Source organism: Abramis brama, assembly GCF_963993115.1.
Source record: "Abramis brama genome assembly, chromosome: 16".
In the NCBI taxonomy this organism is placed as follows: domain Eukaryota; kingdom Metazoa; phylum Chordata; class Actinopteri; order Cypriniformes; family Leuciscidae; genus Abramis; species Abramis brama.
The window spans coordinates 33930358-33947805 of NC_139978.1; positions in this window are offsets into that span (position 1 = coordinate 33930358).

The following is a 17448-nucleotide window of genomic DNA, read 5'->3' on the forward strand; positions in this document are numbered from 1 at the left end:
TTTGTGAGAGTCGCCCGTGAAAACTCGCCCTTCTGTTTTCCCAAACGGTTACTTCTCTGGGACATAAAAGGACAAATTTTGTAGAGTGTCCTGCTCCTGTCCATAAAATAGATGCTGATTTATACTGCCATACTGAAAAAACACCATAAACGTATCAGAACTGGTCCAAATGACTGACTTGTTGTTCACTGATAATCAATACCTCAGTAACTGTGTGTGTGTGTGTGTCTGTGTGTGAATTATATATATATGTTCACTGTTCACTATTAAGAATTTGTTGTAAGAGTTCTGCATTTCAAACAATCAGTTTTAGAGATTATGCATGTAGTGTATACTCATCTGTAAAAGTTTTCAATTCACAGTGTTGCTTTTCAATGCCCAAATCTCTCCAAATCAACTTTACAAAGACTATAGCTTTACAAAACCCCAGCAAGCAAACTTTTATGCAAACATTCATGTTCAAACTAATTTTCATCTAGAAAATATAAAAAAATTAGGAAGAAACCAACACAAACTGACTGTGTGACTGGCATTTAAACAAATGTACATACAAAGATTTCTACATTAAGAAATCGATCTCACTGCCAGCTGTGGAGGTGTCATTGTATTTAATGTGACCATTTATAAATCCGCCTACAAAGATTTATTGTATTGAATCTTGCCTTTTGGATCAATATTTCAAGGAAGGCATTCTAAAACCATAAATAATTGATGTCTGTTAAAACATTTAAATCTAAACCTTTGACTCTTAAAAACATTCCTGGAACAAAGTGCTTGTGTTGGGACATGAATATGAGTATTTTGCATACCCATTTATAGCTCAAAAAAGAAACTGAAAAACTCGCTGTCACAATGCTATAATGCTATGTTGTGCGGTTGCTATAGTGTGTTTTGGTACATGTTTACTGACCCAATTATAAAAAAATATGATATTTTGGCCTCTAGATTTAGATTTATAAAGTCCCTCCTATGGGACTTTTTGGCCTATGAGACTTCGGAAGAGCCTTCGTGCCCGGAGCGCACCTGTGATGTAGACAGCTCACTTGTTTTTAGAACAGAGCTTTATAGTGACTAATGGAGTGGGTGGACAGTTATCAGCATCTGTGGCTCAGGTACACAACCACTGCTTTTCTCTCACAGTGATGAACATTTCAGAATGACTGCCTGGTCATGCGTATACAGTATATACTTATCGTTTCACTGAGTGATTTTTAGACCTGTACACTGATACATCTACTGACTTCTGTTATTGAAGTGTTTACTAAGAAAAGTATTACTATAACTATTGCTACTTAGATTTTTTTTAAACATTAAATTCTGGACAAATTGTAAGGAAAAACCGCACATCCTTCACCGAAAAGGCAAAAATGCATTGCGATAAATGAAATCCATTCAAGATGCCAGCTAGAATCAAGAGAAAGTATTATAAATATATTGCAGTAAATACTAACATACATGAGATGAAATACATGAGAATTGTTCCGTTGGAATGTATTTACTTTGTGTTGTTGGGGAAGATGTATATATTGGTGGTCTAGTTTTCCCTGGTGTGTTTCTCTCTCTCTCTCTCTCTCTCTAACTGTAATGACTCACAGGTGGAGCTGCTAACGAGTGACCTGATTGGTGACGGGAGTGATTGCCACTGTACTTATGCCGCGTTCCAGGCAACCTGTAACCCGTGTTTTTCCAACTCGTAACTGGGAGTACATCGATCTAGTACGAGTTCACTGGTGGGAAGTCACGGGTTTGACTGCCGTTCCAGTGCACTTTCACGGGTATAAGGTTGGAAAAACACGGGTTACAGGTTGCCTGGAACGATGTACTCCCAGTTACGAGTTGGAAAAACACGGGTTACAGGTTGCCTGGAACGCAGCATTAGTCTCCTGAACCATGGATCTACAGCTCTCCGCTCTCATGGCTTCCTTGATGGACAGATGTGTTCATTGTTTATGCAGTATGGTGTACATGGTGTACATGGTGTACATGGTGACTGTTAAAGGACTGGTACACGAGACATTTGACATTGTAAACCACTACCTTTTGCTAATTTGTGATTTGTTATGTTAAGCCTTATACTTCATCCTAATCCTTATCGAATCGGATAAGTACAGTTTTTTCATTAGAAATGTACTCGAGTTCAAGTATCCACATTTAAATCAACAATTAAAACAATTTTACCAAAAAAATACTCAAGTAACAAAGTAAATGTACTTCGTTACTACCCACCTCTGAAAGTGTGGCAATGATAATCTCAGGTACTGTTTATGTGCTTTATTTAATGTTAAAAGTGTGTAATGTGACTTTGAATATCATTTAGTGTTGTAAAAGCAACAATGGATAATTCACCTCAGATCTTGAAATTAAACAAATGGAAACAAGAACGTCCAAACTGTGAACAAACAAGTGTATTATTAAATGAGCTTCCGTTTACCACAACTGATGTGTGAGTTGAATGTTTATATGTGAATAAAAGCCTAAATTCGATCTCATATAAAGTGATTGTGTCTCTTCAGAAAAGTTGGACTAAACCGCTCAAAAAGTATCTCTTTATGAACATTCTGAAGCGTCAAAGTGTTAGGTTGCGTAGCTGTAAATGGAGGGACAGAAAGCTCTCAGATTTTATTAAAAAGGTCTTCATTTGCATTACGAAGATGAACGAAAGTCTGACGGATTTTGAACGACATGAGGGTGAGTCATTAATGAGTGAATTAATGATTAATGAGTGAATTTGAATTTTTGGGTGATCTATCCCTTTAAGCTATACTTTCCACAAAGCCTGCATAATGAGTTCAGCTTTGATAATGAGTAAAGCAATAAGTGGCATCCTCTTTGACTTCAAGGCATCTCAGTTGTTTTTGAAACCGACCTTCTATATGTGTTTTCTTATTCTTCATATTTCACCTTCTTCCTTTATCACAGTCAATCCCGGGGGACCCGAGTCAGTCTTCCTAAAGCTCAGGTCAGGCTATGATTGGATTGACAGGCTCGTGTTCAGGAGTATTGAGTTTGGCTTTTGCAGGGTTTGGTTCAAGGCTATATTTGTCTGTCCTTCTCTTTGTGATTCATCGACTGCCCTTGAGACGATTTACATTAGATGATTGTGAATCTCTGAAGATGTATAAACTAACTGAATGAGTGCAAGCGCTCTTGATCTCAAGTGTCTTTTGCTCTATTGTTCAATATTTGAAAGGGTCAGATTGTCAGGAATCTTATCAAGGATCCACACATTTATTTGTTGTAGTTGAGCGCTTCACTCTCGGGTAAAGGAAGGGCATTTTTAAATGAGTCTTTCTCATAAATACGCCACTAAAGGTGACGGGACGTATTCAAAAGCACTTTATTAGACAGCTTCTATTTATCCAACGGAGCATCTATCTTTTCTTCATGTCAAGTCGTTCCCACAGTCCGTCTCCCTACCCATCAAAACGCACACACAAACCCATTCTCACTCCAGCCGTAATGTGCTATCACCATTTGTCCCGCAGTTTCGTCTTAGAGGGAAACACAAACTAATCTAGTGGGTTTCTACACACTACCATGCCCTCCAGCAACGGTATTCCGTGTTCTCTTTCTCTCTTTCTTGCGCTCGGTGTCTCTCATCCTCCTCTTTGTCTTTGTCTGCGCCCTCCTCTGCCTCAGGAAGCGTCTTATCGCCACCTCCCAAATCTAAATCACCATGACAACTCTTAGGTTGTATTTATCTCCTAAATCACTGGTCAGGAATAGCTTTAGATATGAGAGGAGAGGGAGGGTGATATGAATCTTAAGAAAATGATTGCAGTCTGGGGCCCGCATACAATCGATGCCCCCACCCACACATCCCACTCCGCATGGATATCCATCAAGGGTGGCGCGACTCGTCCTGCAGTCGAGGAAAAGATGGCAAGAATGAAACGTATTCGGCGTGGAGTGATTTGAATAAACAAATGTCATGGGTCTGGATTTCCAACATGAGGACCGGTATCATCGGCCAGTGTGGAAATAAGGTTTAAATTGAGTTTGAAGAGATTCATAAAGGAATTGTTCAGGCAAAAAATATAAATCGTACAATTTGATCGCTCTCAGGTCGTTCCAGACAAATCAACAAATGAAAAAAGTCCATCCACTATATAGCTTTGTGTGAAGAACAAATTATTATTTTTAATTAACAAGCCTTATTTATTCTGCTAAATTAGAAATAAACTGATTTATTTAGTAAATTGCCCACCAAAAATTTATTAAAAAAATCCAAATTAGTAAAGGAGGATCTGCAAATTACTACAGATCAAAATATAAGTTTTTATTTTGTTTATTTTTACCTTAATATGCTGTTAACTAAATAACTGTGCAGAAATTTGTCACACCTTATGGGGTAAGTTGTCACAAACAACTGAAATATGAAATGAAGTAAAAATGCCATAACATATTTGTATTGAAAGGATTGGTTCAACCAAAAAGAAAAGTTTGGAAAGACATCAGTAAATGAGAATTGTTCTTTTAAAATGTACTATAGGCTTATCAGCCATTAAACAAATATGTAAAACAATGAATATCAAAAATGTCATATAGAAAAAATGTCAAAACATTGTTCTAATAAATATATTTGTTAAAAACTACAGACAAAAGGTCCACCTTGCAAATTATTATCATCTGCACATTAGTTCAGTTTCCTGTGTTTCGGTTAGTTTCTATGGCTTTTCATTGATTTGATTATCAGTTGCACCTGTTTGTCATTGGTTTGGTCTTGTGCTTGTGTTCAGTCATTCTTTGTTTGGTATTTGCAGTGTAAAGGTTGTTGTTCCGTTCATGTTTGTGGAGAACAGGGGTGGTAAGAACAGGTCGTATCATGAGGTACCCTGTGATTCCCACCCCTAGTGGAGAAAGTGTTAATAAAGTCTTAAAATAACATAGGCTGCATGCGAATAGAGTTTTCATCAGCACTTCATCCAGCTGTGACAGTGCTTTAATGAGTCATTTTTTAAACCTTAGCTTTTGCCGCATGGAAAAGAGCAGTATGGATATTCAAAATGTATCCTTCTGTGTTTCACGGCAGAAAGAAAGTTAAATTAATTTGGAACAACATTTTCATTTTTAGGTTGAATTATTCCTCCACTGCATTGAGATACTGAAGAAATAGTGGCATTTTCTCCAAAACATAGTGAAATAGCATGGATCACTGGGATGAACCACGGTGGACCTTTACTTTGCCTACAGTGTTGTAATGAAACTGTCCCAACTGTGACCTCTGCAGATTGAGGGCTGGTCTTTTGGGTGCATCTCCGCTTCAGAATTGCTTACTTTACGAAGCCCTACAGAATACATACATCTTTCCAAGTGAAAAAATCTACAAAATCCTCACTGACATTTTCATGTTTGGTGGAGAATGCAAGCAGAAAGGCAACATGTTGAGTGAGCATGTGCAAGAATATCCACTCCTGAGATGCTTGTCAGATGAGCAATTATCTGAGGTTGAAGTGTCTTCACGCAAGAAGCGGCAGAGGCAGAAACTTCAAAGGGCTCCGAGAGAAATGAAAATCAATTTCAGGGTCATTTGACTGTTAAAAGTTAATGAATGGAAAAGCATGCAAAGTCAAATGCTGCTGAGCAAATTAATGAATTCTCCTCTGTGGTGGAGATGTTTCCGGTGGTGGACCTTCCAACCCAGTGCAAAACATTCTGACTCAGAGTTACGATCACAAATGAGCCCTTTTCAACAGTCAATTGTCTGGGTAAACAAACATTTAACATTGTTTTGCAGCAAAACTGCTATCTCACATCAAATGCAAACCAGAATACATGATAATAGTGGAGGCTGGAGTTAGTTGTCATACTAGTAAATTGGTATTGCCACACCATGGCCTGGTTTCAAAGACAGGGCTTAGATTAAGACAGGATTAGTAATTAGTTCAATTGGGACATTTAAGTAGCTTTTATAAATGTGCAAAAAAAACATGCATTTTAGTGTAGGACTAGACGTAAGCCTTTTCTGTGGAACAAAAACCTGCTGTTTGAAATATGAAATTGTGATGGATGTTGGGCCGCTTACAAAATACTACCTAAATTAAAACCAAGACACAATATATATTTATATTTAAAGGAATCTTTCACCGAAAATAAAATAAGGATATTAATTTAAATGGTATTAAAGGCTAATCACCCATTAAACTGTTTATGCAAAAAACATTATGAAGTCCATAACATTTTATGAAACAGCAAAAATATTAAAGATAACTTACAAAAAAGATTATATAAAAGTGTTATTTTAAAAAAATCCCCCCCCCCAAAAAGTACATTTTATGAAACATAGAATTTTAAAGTTAAACTACAATATATATATGTATATAATATATATGTACTACACAGTATGTATATATATATATATATATATATATATATATATATATATATATACTGTGTAGTACAGTAGATGTTGAAACCATCATACAAAACCACTGCTATGGAGAAAACAAAACATCTAATATTTTCCAGAAATATTGCCCTTGTGATGACTTCTCTATGTGACAACTAGCCCCGGGCTCCCCTAATTGTTTCTAACAAAGTGATTTTGTTTAATCACTAGTTAATGGCTCAGAAGGCAACAGATCAGATTAAGTATACGATGTCTGAGAGAGAGTAGTTGAGTAAATTACAGCGTGTAATGTCCAGAAACGTTCTTTGTACCTCAGAGAGCCAATTATAGCTTTCACCAGCAGAACAACACACAAACACACACCTTTGACCGATATCACTGTGTACATCCTCAAAATACGGCTGTGTTCCTCAAATGATCAATAAACCACTCTGGCAGATAAAAACAGAAACTTTGGACTCTAAATTGTTCAGAAGGGTTGTGGACTTTACGAACTGCATTTAAACTGGTATTAAATTAGTTTTAGCTGCATGTGGTTCTGTGTAAATGTGCATGGGTGAACACTGCATGAGATGTTGCATAAGATGTTGCATAATAACATCCAATGCCTATAGCACACATTGTAATGATCATCGCCAAAATGTTTTCACTTCTACCCTGTCCCAATCCACCAATGGGCAAGCAAACAGACAGTCCCGCCCCAAACTTTACCTTTCGTTGTGGCAGAAGTCGCCATGTCAGCCCACTCAAACAAACAGATCAATGTTTTGAAAGCATCACAGTCACGAGCTTTCACTCTTCACAAGGTCAACAGTTTGTTAAACTGGGATGGAAGAAAGTATTTTCACATGAAAAATACACATAGAAACTTTGAAAATAATTCAAAATGATGCAGTGAACTGTTGTAAAGTTTTCTTTCATCGACGCAAGACCAGGACACAGTTGGGATCGCGTTCAACAGAAGTTATTCTTTATTGAGAACTCCGCTGTACGTTGCTGCAGTACTTCCAACATTATCCGACTGAGGGAACTTTACATGGTATCTTATAGGCAATTCAGTGGGCTGTCCTTAAAGGTGCTGAACTTACACACAGCCTTAGAGATGACTACTGAATCTAATCATCTAAAGACAATAGAGGCAATTACCCCCAACTGAGATAATGGTACCCCCCAAATTGTATAAACAACACATGGTCACGAGAACTAAGACTAGGTAAACATTCACACATAGTTCAACTCTTAGTAGAAAGATCAAAGACTAACAAAACCCCTTCAAAGGAAACTGTTAAATCTAATCAGTAAATGGGTGCCCTCATGTTCACCTTGAATGCCCAATACAGTATAGTTCACCTTAGTTTTTTATGTGATGTTATGTAAGGAAATAGGATAAGCAGATCTAAAACATATTTGAAATAGATCTTAAAATGAGTTATTCTTCAGAACCCAGTAATTGAGAGCAGCAGGAACATGAGCCAGTGTAACTGCTCTGAGAAATACTGTATGTGACCTGCAGGGCAGCGGTTTGGGTTCAAAGTCACAGCTGTGTCAACTTATACACCACACACACACACACACACACACACACACGCACGCACACACGCACGCACGCACACACAGATTGCAGCTATCAAAATAATGACAAAAGGTTTCTACTTTTTAACCCTATAATACGTATTGCATTGAAACATACACTGCCCAGCTAAAAAAAAAGAAAGAAAAAAAGAAAGTTACTTTTTGGATGTAAATAGGCAAATGTTTAAGAATATGACTGGATCATTATTGAAGTGATTATGTTTCTAGCATGTTATATGTTTGGCAACAGTTCTTCTAACCCTAATTGATGTGTGTGTGCAGCTTTTTATTTCTTAAACGTCATGTATGAAGACGCATCATGACCATATTCCATGATGACAATGTCTGGATTCATCAGGCTTAGATTGTGAAGGAATGGTTGGGAGGAGAATGAAGAATCATTTACACACATGAATCCAGATCTTAGTTCCTCTGAGACCAGATCTTAAATTCATTGAGAGTCTTTTGGGATGTGCTGGAGGAGACTTTACAGAGCGCTGGACTCTTGCATTGACAGTACAACATCTTGACCAAAAAATAATGCACCTTGTGATGGAAATAACATCATTTATTTCCATCAAGACGTGCATCAGTTTTGGCTGAGCAATATATATGTAAAACATTTATTTAAAGTATATTATATTAATATGATGATATATAATAATCTTTAAAATAGAAAAATAAATATGATTTATTTAATAATAAATAAATTAATATTATTACAAATATTATTATTATTATTTTTCTTACTTTATTTCTATATATGCATGTAATACACCTGTTTGAAGGAAATATATTATGTAGCATATTAATATATGAATAAAATGTTTAATAAATAAATATTATTATTTAATAATAATATTTTATTTACTTATTTTCTTTCTAAAAAATTGTTTATTTTTTTATTGAGGACATCCCCAACACGAAGTCAGATTTAACTCAGTTCTGGGGACACATTTGTCCAACTAAGCAAACACACATTCACACATTGAATCCAATAAATAGCAACACTCTGACAACATAAATATGCATCTACATAGAAATAACAACAGGCATTATAACTGTTTCTCTATCTGTGGTGTTTTCATCAGAAAAAACAGATGAGTAATGTTGTTTCACTGAAGCATCAACTTTCTCTAAGATGTTTCTCTTAAAACTCCTAAAAAGAAAAGTGAGCACTGAGTCAAATGTTTGCATACAGTTAAAGTACATAGCTATAATCAGACTGCTATCTTGGCAAATCTAAGCACAATCTGAGACATTTACAACCTGCATCCTGATGTTGTCCACATGCACATTGAAAAGACACATGTAAACGCATCTGTGATCGAAACGTTATCCATGCTATCGGGTCGAGGACGCATTGTGATCGGATCTCAGTGTAATGCCTGCTAAAAACTGTGCGATTTCAGCAATCCTATAAGATCATTACAAATCACATTAAGATATGGATCTAATAAACTTGGATACGACATGTATGTAGACTGTATGATAATGATGAATCTTTGGCTACGACACTTTGGCAACTGTGGTTTTTTTGTGAGCTGAAAAAAGAGGAGGAAGCGAAAGAGGAGAATATGGATGCAGTCATGGGCCTTTTCAGGGAAAAGAGGCTAACTTGGCATGTTCATTTTGCAAATGGAGCTTGAGGTAAGTAGGTTGAAGTTCAATACGCCATTTCATGTTGCATTTTTATTGGCTAGTCAGTGGACGCACTTTGTCACTTTGGTCGCAAGTCCGTGCACTGGGGCATTTTTTTCTATTATGTATTTTAAATATTGTGCGGGACACCGAGATCCGATCAGTTATCCTGATACAGGAGCCACTTACTGACAGGTGTAAACGTGCCGTGTCCTGATTGGCTGATCGTATATGTTAATGTCGTTAATTCTTAAAATAGACGTGAAATTAACAAGGTCTTTTTCTTGGGATAAACATCTTAGAAGCAGGAGACTTTAGCAGAAGTAGGAGATGTTAAAGAGTGACTTTTTTTATTATTCCTGTGGGAATCTTTAATGAAGTATTTTTGAGCATGTGTGTGTCATCAGAAGGTTTACATCTAACACCTCGCCTTCCAAACCACCCCTTCATTTTCATTTTTCATTTCAACCTTCCTTTCTCTGTCTCATAATAAACTCAGGCTTAATTACTGAACCCTGGATATCTCCCAGAGTTACAGTTAAGCCCCCTGTGGGAATGTGTGTGCGTCTGTTTATGTTCATTTATTTCTTTTACGTAAAATATCAAAGTATTCAGCCCGTCGACGTCTGCTGCTTTTAAACCGTGCTCTCCCTAATTACTTCAGATAAATCCATCAGGCTAAATCAAATCAAAGCAGCCCATCAATTATGAAATACTTTACCAAAACAACAATGTGCCCTCCTGTACCTCTGAATCACTTTTATCAGCGAGACAAGATAGCACGCATCGACGCTGCCTCATTACGATGCCGTATAGCATCTCATGTGAAGACAATCTGTCATCCACCACAAAACTGAAGAGGAAAATCAGGTTTTAAACCATCCTTAACTGCGTCTTTTACAACCTCTGGAGGAATTGCACTCAGGTTACTTGCATTTGCTCTAACAACCAATTAAATTCCTGAAATTGGTGTGGGATCCCTGCTGATGTGGGCCGTATATGCACTTAGATTACAGACTAAAAATATCACCACCACTCAAATCTATGACATCAATTACAGCAGAACACTTCGTTTTTACATTTAAAAATAAATAGTGAGTGGCGTTTGTCTGCGCAACTTGCTGCCATGATATTATAATGTTGTCGGTGGTTTCGAGGGTGTTGCTACGTGTTTGCTAACTAGCCCAAGTCTAATGAGCATTCACATCCTCAAGTCCTGGGGATCTCGGGTTTGTCCTTTAATTATCGAAGTCAGGGGGATTTTTCAGCTGTTTCGGCCTCCATATGAAAATCATAAGGGCTGATTCACACAGAACGCGTTTTTGCTTTGAAAAATGCAATACATGGTCAGTGGAATAAGGGAAGCAAATTAGCATATTCGAATGATTTCTGAAGGATCATGTGACACTGAAGATGCTGATGCTGAAAGACGCTGAAAATTCAGCTTTGATCACAGGAAAAAATTACATTTTACAAAATATTACAATGGAAAACCGTTGTTTTGAATTTTAATCGTATTTCACAATATTACTGTTTTTACTGTATTTTTTATCAAATAAATGCATTCTTTCAAACAAATTGGATTTTACAAATGTTTAGTCAGAATGATTAAAGTTGTTGATAGAGTTTAAGTTGTATTTAAGCCAGAACATTTCTGTAACGTTCCTGTCAATGATTTCTAATGGAGTTTAGCACTGTTGTCCTACAGGCGAGTGTCTGCAGGGGGCGATACATTGGTCCACGTGACAGGCTAATATTCTCAGGCAGTCTCAGTGGTCCAGTCGGTGGGACTCCGACAGTTTCCCTTCATCAGTTCAGAGTGCATCAATTATTCATCAACTGGAAGTTGTGGACCTGGAGATTAACTTTTTGCTGTTGTTTTTATTGCTTTTTACCCCACTTACCAAGAGCGCAGCACACATTCAGGTTATTATAGGGCAAACATATAGACATACACACACATTCATTCACTCCTACAAATGCACTCATGCACACACAGAAAGGCTGATGAGAATGGGTTTATGTCCTAATAAAGAATAATGGATGGATGAATGGATGGATGGGTGGATGGGTTGATGGATGGATGGATGGATGGATGGATGGATGGATGGATGGATGGGTGGGTGGGTGGATGGGTGGGTGGGTGGATGGATGGATGGATGGATGGGTGGGTGGATGGATGGATGGGTGGATGAGTGGTGGATGGATGGATGGATGGATGGATGGGTGGGTGGATGGATGGATGGATGGGTGGGTGGGTGGATGGATGGATGGATGGATGGATGAGTGGTGGATGGATGGATGGATGGATGGATGGATGGATGGATGGATGGGTGGATGGATGGATGGATGGATGGATGGATGGATGGATGGATGGATGGATGGGTGGAAGGATGGATGGATTGATGAGTGGGTGGATGGATGGATGGATGGATGGATGGATGGATGGATGGATGGATGGATGAGTGGTGGATGGATTGATGGGTGGATGGGTTGATGGGTGGATGGATGGATGGATGGATGGATGGATGGATGGATGGATGGATGGATGGATGGATGGATGGATTGGATGGATGGATGGATGGGTGGATGGATGGATGGATTGATGGGTGCTTTGCTTTCACTGACTTTTTACACTATTTTTGAAGTCTCAATGTCAATTTTGGTGATTTTAAGTGATCCATTTTGGTGATCCATTCACAAATTTCACGCATTAGCTATCAACATGTTACTCAAACCAAAAGCAAACATAAAGTCACAAAATATGTTTTCCTTTACTCTCTTTCATTGCAATAAACAACACTTGCTTTATCATTATCTAATGCAATGACATTCTGACATTTCTATGTGTGGTCCACGTGCCCAAATATGCCTCTGCATAATGCTTTTTAAACACTATTTACAGAGAGCTAGTCATCTGTCAATGCACGTATCTCTGCAGATATTCTCTAAATGATGACACAAACTCTTTAAAATTAAATCACTGTTATATATTGAGTCGTGCCCTCATTTCTGCAGCCAAGAACCTGAGAAAATATGACCTACACATTACAGAACACTGCCAAATATTCATTACTTACTCTGAATGCTGTTTTCAATCCCATTCGGTGTGCAAATTAAATGGACCAAACTGTGTGCAATTAGTTATGATAAGACTTTATAAAGCAATAAAAGAAAAAGACAATGAATATCATTATTTTGGCAGCCTGAAACATACTCACACAAGAAAAAGCTCTCTTCACAAAACTGGCCAAGAACATGTAACAGTGTTATTTCAACTCACTCTAGTATTTTGTCTAGCACTGAGACATTATTTTAATGACATGTTAAATAAATAAATTAAAAATATATAAAGAACATTTCCACCCCTACATTTTACTGCACAAAAAGAATCATTACTATAATGAAAGAAAAATAATGACATATATATATATGTTTATATATCCTTGTTGTATTTGTTATACCCCCTTTAAAAGCGACTATATGTAGAATTCAGAAACCCTTCTTATTAGTGACACCGGTGGCCGTTAAGTGAACTGCAGTCAGCAACTTAATGCAAGGTCCCGATATACTCACGGCAAAGTACTTTTCGTTTTTTCACTTAGGGGTAAAAATAAGTTGGAAATAGCCTACCTTTGCAGTGATTTACTTTTAACGAACATCCAGATGGCGTCCACGCTGCTGAAAGCGACGTTTAGATGAATATGTAAATGTCCTGCGCACTTTCCTCTTAATGACAAATGTCAGCGGTGAGAAAACAGCAGTAAAGAAAGCATCTGATCGTATATATGTTTGCACCAGCTCTGCAACGGCATCATGTCGACTGATGAGGTCATTAAAATTACACTGTGATGATAGTTTGATTATAAAGTGGCCTATAGGAATATTTGAGTCTAGTCTCAGCCTCAGACGTCACACCCACAGACCTCTGGCTGAACGTCTGATGTTATGGCACACAAAATTGGACACACTTCAGGAGTTTCGAAGTCACCATCTGATTGGTTGAATTCTACAGGATTTTCAGGAGACGTGTGTGTCGCGTTCTTTAACGGTCCGCCTGCAAACAAAGATGCCCTGATGCCAAACCCCCTTATGAAAGAAGCAAGCCGTTGTGTTTATAACTGTGACAATGAGCGCTCATTCATCAGGATCAACTAAACGCTTTATTTTCAAAAGAATGTGATGCAAAGTTCGTGGCATAGACTCTTTCAAATATGTCCAAGAGTTTTACACACCGGTCTGTTATTGTGGGGACATCAACTTTACATTCTCACGCTCCTAAACATGAAACGGAACAAAACGAACGTGATTGGTTGCTTCACATGTCAGTCAGACGGCCTGTGGGCGGTCCTTGGCCAATGAAAGCTGCGATGGAGTCCAGACCGACAGTGAGACTCATTATAGACTATAGACTATATAGATCTGACTATGTGAGAGTATTTAAAATTAAATTAAATAATAAAAAAAGTGATTAATACATGAAACATTTTTACATATAGCCCCTTAAATTTAGATTTAAATAAAAAAATGTTTTATGAAACTCAACTGAGAATAAGAATAAGCACTAACAATTAGAAAAATAAAATGTCATTACAGTAATGAGATTTTGGGTATTGAATGTGCTTAATTGCCATGAAAATAATAATGAAGCATGATGAAAATTAGGCATAATATCATGATGCAAAAATCTAAGTGTAATATAATAACTTGTTTTCTTCTTTTGAACAATGCTTTGTGAGATTCACACCTCTCTCTTGTACCATTCATTAGCTTGAATACCGATACATCCGTCTAGAAGCAAAAACTAGTGATATATCACTTTAACTTTCACAGTGACCATCCAACAGCAGCATTCCCATGAGAAAAGCGTGTTTTGGACCATGTGAATGTCACAGGATCACTGCTCATCATGAAGGTGACGCGAGCAGCAGAGAGGAATCATTTCCTCAACCCTGTGCTTTCAATCGACCCCTTAGATAATTAACCGATGCTTATCACAGGAGCTGAAATCATGAGGGCTTAAAGCAGTAAAACCACAGCTTTTCTCTGACCTCCATGAACTGGTATGATTTTATGTACAAAAATTGCATATTTAAGCAATAAGTACAATATAATCATCATTACAATACAATCAGCATATTAGAATGATTTCTGAAGGATCATGTGACACTGAAGACTGGAGTAATGATGCTGAAAATTCAGCTTTGATCACAGGAATAAATTACATGTTACAATATATTCACATAGAAAATAGCTATTTTAAATTGTAAAAATATTTACAAAATTTTAACAATTTTTTTTAACAAATAAATTTGTCCTTGTTGAACATAAGAGACTTCTTTAAAAATATATATATATATATATATATTATTTCACACTTTTGACAGGTAGTGTAGTGTATATTTAAGGCAATATCTTGTATTTCACTCTATCCTGTATTTTAGCATGACTGGAAGTCTGACCAATCAGCATCCAGAACCTAAAATAGCTGTTTTATAATAAGATTTAATTACTCTAGTGCTTTGGATTCCCTTCCTAAAGCTTTGCCTGATCAATGTTAATTCGACACAACTCTGACTCCAAATGTTAAGCAGACATTTGCTGATCCGTTAAACGCGGTCAAGACAATAGACTTGGAAGAAAAGCCCAGACCACAGACAGCGCCCACAGTGAAAGATGTGATGGATCAGTGGTCCAGCGTCTGAATCGATATACCTCCACCACCCCTCCACTTTGAATAGGACCACAGCACAATCCATATATTGACTCCTGTTGTGAAACCTTTTTTTACTCTGGTGCAGTGGAGCGTTTCAGGGTGATGGTGGGGTGAGGCCAGCGCCTACATGCCGTAATTAATGCTGAGTGGGGCTATTACCAAACTCATTGCTGATGTTATGTGTTATGAAATGGTCTGTCTAAGAGGAGCTGTACATCTCTGTCCTGGAACCAATCCTCTTAATCCATCTAAAAGAGGACAAAACAAGAGGATGGAAGCCGTAAAATGTGTTGGATCAACCTTTATCCCTCACTGTCTAGACTGGTGCTTCTCAAAAAGTTGTGTATAGTAGTAGCAATAGTAAAATGTTGTGAAAAATTCAATTTTAATGGTTTCATGTTCTTGGCAGACAATAATTCATAGTGCAAAACACACTGTGGTCACCAGTCATATTATGAAAAGCAACATTGAATTAAATTCTGATTCACTTGCAACAAGCATGAAATGGCTTCTAGATGCAATTTCTGCAAAAATGCACACAAGTTTTATTGGATGCACAGCCTTTCACATCATTAACAAAACATATATGAGATGCATTTTCTCTTGAACTTTTACATGCATTTTGCTTTCATAACTATGCATGATTATAAAGTTTGTTGCATTCTATTATTGTAAATGTATCATTATTTTTGATAAAATAATTAACAGACCTGCAAATTTGAGTGAAATACCATGGACCCCCAAATATGATCCTCCTCATGCGAGGGACCCTCATCCCTCCATTACTTCATGTATAAAGCCCCAATTTAGACTGTGAAAAAGGTAAATGTGTCTAAAATATTATTTGGAAGATATTAAGTTTAGTTTTTACTACTCATTATGGAACTATACTATAAGAGATGTATTTATGCACATTTTTTTAAATATAATTTAGTTCTTTTAATCAGTTTATTTACTGTTTATTTTTATTTTTAATAATATTTATTTATAAAAAATATATAATTTATTTATTTTATTTTTAATATTACTTATTTATTTTTACACTGTTTTTCTCTAAACTTTCTCCCTGTTCTAGAAGACAGAAGACAGACAGGGGAAGATAAATAGACATGGTCTCCCAGCAATAAACATGCAATGCCGCTGATTCTTTACATTCATGAGGGATTTAATTATTTCAGAATTGCTAATTAGTTGAGCTTGTTAGATGGAGGGCGGTCACTATTTTTATTTGGTTATTTACTGCGGGCTATATGCATACGTACAGTATTTCTTGAGATTACTGTATGTGTGGTTTTCAAACATGAGTAATTTCTCTGCTTTCTGCTCATTGTCAGTCTTGTCAACCTTCAACACAGTTGAGCAAACATCCGGAAACAGGGGAAAAGAAAGAGCCGCATCTGCTGTTGCATCGTTTCTTTTAAGCAAGCCAGATTGTTCATCATCAAGTGATGATGAACTGTTTCTATAGTGATTTGACAGCATTCAGAGACATATTCAAAGGCCTGTTCGCTTCTGTCAATATGAAAATGTGTGACCTTACAAGCTAGTTTCACATAAATTAACTTTCTTAGGATATGACACCTATAGGCCCACAACCTGTAACACCATTTTGTAAAAAAAAAACTAAAAAACTAAAAAAAAAAAAAAAACCTGTCAATATTCCATTTTAAGAAGAAAAATATTTACTGCATTTTGCACTATTATGTATAATATAATTGAAATAAATATAAAAAATATTTTTATTTGCAATATTTATGAAATTATGTGTCCTGGCATACTAATTTCAAGAGTAAACTTTAACATACTTTGGAAGTTTCTTTCTAAGGAAGAGATCACACCTAGGCCAAAATCATGTGCCTTTTGGTATAAATATATAACCATACGTTTTTTTTTTCCTGACATTTTGAACAAATTCAAATGAGTAATTGTAAGCGTTTTTTATTGGATGATGTGTAGGCCTACATTATAGGCTATCACGTGCATCTAGATGCTATATTACTTTTACGTCTGACCTTTTTACAAGATCTTCTGATTTTAACAATAATCACCAAATCCTTCATGTAAATATATGATTTATGTCTTCAAAGACAGGTGTTAATCAATATGAGAGAGCTCCCTCTTGTGGTTTTGTCTTGTGAACGGATTAAACGCGCATGCGTAGTTTGAACCC